The following is a 4,148-nucleotide window of genomic DNA, read 5'->3' on the forward strand; positions in this document are numbered from 1 at the left end:
GAAAGATGTGCATAGATTTTGTCATACAGGATTCTAATTGGTAACAGAATATTTGTAAAAGGCTATGGCCAGAGAAGTGAAGAAAAATAAATTCTTGTGAAATACAGTCGTAGAACTTGCATCTGTTTACCAATTAAATGCCTTATAAACTATTTGTTTTTGTAATATAACTTTTTAGTTGTTACTTATGATTTGTGTGGAATATAAATAAGAAATATGTGTGGTATTTATGTAAGAAATCCATGTGGGTACAAATGATCAAATTGCCAGTCATCTTGTGAAAGCAGCCGAGCAGTCTGTGGTCTTAGGGAAGCTGCACAAATCCCTGACAGAGAGTTCCCGAGGTAACTTTTCCCTACCATGGCAGAAAGTTTTCTTGATCGAATCGAAGAGTGAGGTAAACAAAGGAGAAAACCAGAAACAGCTGTTTTACAATTCACTCTAATTGTACCAGGTATTCATCCTTTCCCTTTATAGTAAGAAGAGCCTATTCTGAGCAATGGATATAATTAGTTAATAAATAACTCCATCCTTATGCCTAAGGAACTTAGCCTCAGGGCAGGTGTAATAGCAAGCAGTTAGAACAGACACGGGCATTCTATCTGAGGGCTGCACACAAAGTTAACCAACAGAACGGATCCTTTTAAGTTGTATTATAAATCTAAGTCAATACCAGATAGATTGCTTACCAAAAAAAATGGTAGCAAGTTAAGAGCTTCTGTAGAGTATTGTGTAGAATGAATATATCTACATATTTTTACTCTGAAGGTTAACAGATGTTTGTGTTGTGTCATTAGAAATTATCTATAAAATGTTATGAGTTCCCCCTTCCCAGTGTCGCGAGCTGGCGCCCCTGCCACCCCCAGGTCCGTGCTCTCGGCCCCTCCGCTGGGCGGCACCCCCTTCCTCTCCTCCCTCTGGCCCTCCAGCCTGCCCCTCCCTGCGGGACTGCCACCCCCCTACCTTCGCCCCAGCCCTCTTCTCTCCCCTGCTGAGCCCCAGCGGCGGCAGCAGCAGCAAGAGGAGCCGGAGCCTGAGGCGGGGGTGGCCGGGGAGCCCATGGCGTACAGTCAGGGAGGCGGCAAGAAGAAAGTCGGCTGCTACTACCATGATGGTGATATTGGAAATGATCATTATGGATACGGTCATCCCATGAAACCTCATAGAATCCGCATGACCCATAACTTGCTGCTAAGTTATGGCTTATACAGAAAAATGGAAATATATAGGCCCCATAAAGCCACTGCTGAAAAAATGACAAAATACCACAGTGATGCGTACATCAAATGTCTACGATCAATAAGACCAGATAACATGTTTGAGTATAGTAAGCAGATGCAGAGATTTAATGTTGGAGAGGATTGTCCAGTATTTGATGGTCTCTTTGAGTTTCGTCAGCTTTCAGCTGGTGGCTCAGTTGCTGGGGCTGTGAAGTCAAACCGACAGCAAACTGATATGGCTGTTAACTGGGCTGGAGGATTGCATCACGCCGAGAAATCAGAAGCATCAGGATTCTGTTATGTTAATGATATTTTGCTTGCCATCCTTGAATTACTACAGTGTCATCAGAGAGTCTTACATATTGATATTGATATCCATCATGGTGATGGTGTTGAAGAAGCTTTTTATACAACAGATCGTGTTATGACTGTATCATTTCATAAATATGGGGAATACTTTCCTGGAACAGGAGGCTTGAGGGATATTGGTGCAGGAAAAGGCAAATACTATGCTGTCAATTTTCCAATGAGAGATAGTATAGATGATGACTCATATGGGCAGATATTTAAGCCTGTTATCTCAAAAGTGATGGAGATGTATCAACCTAGTGCTGTGGTGCAGACTCACTCTCTGGTGACAGACTTTGTTGTTTCATTTTGACAGTCAAAGGTCATGCTAAATGTGTAGAAGTTGTAAAAACTTTCTATTTACCATTACTGATGCTTGGGGGAGGTGGATACACAACCCACAATGTTGCTCGATGTTGGACATATGAGACTGCAGTTGTCCTTGATTGTGAGATTCCTAATGAATTGTCGTATAATGATTACTTTGAGTATTTTGGACCAGACTTCAAACTGCATATTAGTCCTTCAAACATGAAGAACCAGAACACTCCAGAATATATGGAAAAGATAAAACAGCGTTTATTTGAAAATGTACGCATGTTGCCTCATGCACCTGGTGTCCAGATGCAAGCTATTCCAGAAGATGCAGTTCATGAAGACAGTGGAGATGAAGATGGAGAAGATCCAGATGAGAATTTCTATTCGAGCATCAGACAAATGGATAGCTTGTGATAAGGGATTCTCAGATTCTGAGGATGAAGGAAAAGGAGGTCGTAGAAATGTAGCTGATCATAAGAAAGGAGCAAAGAAAGCTAGAATGGAAGAAGACAAGAAGGAAATGGAGGACAAAAAGAAACAGATGTTAAGGAAGAAGATAAATCCAAGGACAATAATGGTGAAAAAACAGATACCAAAGGAGCCAAATCAGAACAGCTCAGCAACCCTTGAATTTGAGAGTCTCACCGCTTTCAGAAAACATAAAAATGTGAGAAAATATTGGGAAGAAATATGTTTTCTTTTTGAAGACTTCTGGCTTCATTTTATACTACTTTGGCATGAACTGTATTTATTTTCAAAATGGCTTGTTTTTGCTTTTGTTTTTCTTGGCAAGTTTTGTTGTGAATTTTCTAATTATGAAGCAAAATTTCTTTTCTCCACCATGCTTTATGTGATAGTATTTAAAATTGATGTGTTACTATGTCAAAAAAACTGATCTATTAAAGAAGTAATTGGCCTTTCTGAGCTGATTTTTCCATCTTTTGTAATTATCTTTATTAAAAAATTGTACTGGGAAAAATATGAGTAATAAATTTGGTCAAGAAAATTATAGACTGGATTTTGAACTTCTTTCAAAAGTGATTTAAAATTTAAGATGTATTAACATGATCAAGTAGAAAAACAATTTAGTCTATTTCAATAAACATTTATTGAGTTCTAATATAAGCCAAGTATTCCCTCAGGGATATAAAGATCAGTTTGATCCTTGTCTTTGAGCAACTTATACCATGGAAAGATCTCACCAACAAATAATCAGATAGTTTCAGTGTTTGATAAAGTGTAGCCATAGGAGGGCATACAGATTCCTGAGCACAGTGGAGGAGGGGCCCTTGAGCCAGCCTACAAGGCTGGGAAGACCTCTTGGATGTTAGAAGACTGTTACAAGTTTCATTAGGCAGGGACAGGAGGAAAGGATGTTCTCAGCAGAGCAAAGAACATCATCTCCATGTCTTTAATTTTTCAATTATGCTGTATGTCATAAATGAAACTGGAGAAATGACTGGCATATCCTACCTTATTTTTTTCAGTCCTCCAGTTTTTCCGATCTCCTTGACTTTCAGTATTCCTTTGGAGTTTTAGAAAAAGAGAGTGATGGGAAGGAGGTGGAAAATTAAGAGGGGTGGCTTTCTATGTTCTTGGATAATCTCCCTGATAGTGTTCAGTTTCCTTATCCCTTCAGAAATAATGGGAATGGAACAGAAGGTGTTGATTCAAACCATTTCTGTCCATAATAATTAACCACCTCTCACCCACACGCTCACAAGGTTTCAAAAGGCAGGCGATTCTATGAAGTCCCCCTCACTCTCTTCCTGCCTTGTATTGGTTTCATTTGAATCTCAGGAAAAGAATGATATGAACAACTTTTGCTATTTAGTGTAGCCTATTTACATGTGCTGAATGCAGGACTGTGCACGCCCATGGAATGTCTTATTTAATCCTTTCAACAGACAGATACTACTTTCCCTGCTTTATACATGAAAAAAAGCAGGCACAGAGAGGCTAAGTAACTTCTCCAAATGTATTCATCTAGTAGGTTATGAAGTCAGTGTTTAAATCTAGGCAGTCAGACTCTGGGCCTGCACTCTTAAACCTTATTCAATACTGGCCCCTTGTCTGCTATTCATTCCATAAATATTTAATATGTATACTATATAGAAGATATTCATGAGGATTATTTTATGTCTTACAGCATTTTATAGAATTTAATGCACTTTCAGTCCATTATTTCATTTTGATCGTCAACATTCGAATCTATTAGGTATGCCAGCCAGATAGCAAAACTTCATAAAGGAGAAAACTAAA

At 39.0% G+C, this 4,148-nt stretch overlaps 1 pseudogene; it reads left to right on the top strand.

Annotated features, from left to right (window-relative positions):
• Positions 1-1,044: 1,044 nt before the first annotated feature.
• On the top strand, positions 1,045-2,517 carry LOC130830247 (histone deacetylase 2-like; annotated as a pseudogene).
• The last annotated feature ends 1,631 nt before the right edge of the window (positions 2,518-4,148 follow it).

This window comes from Hippopotamus amphibius, chromosome 10, assembly GCF_030028045.1.
Source record: "Hippopotamus amphibius kiboko isolate mHipAmp2 chromosome 10, mHipAmp2.hap2, whole genome shotgun sequence".
Lineage (NCBI taxonomy): Eukaryota > Metazoa > Chordata > Mammalia > Artiodactyla > Hippopotamidae > Hippopotamus > Hippopotamus amphibius.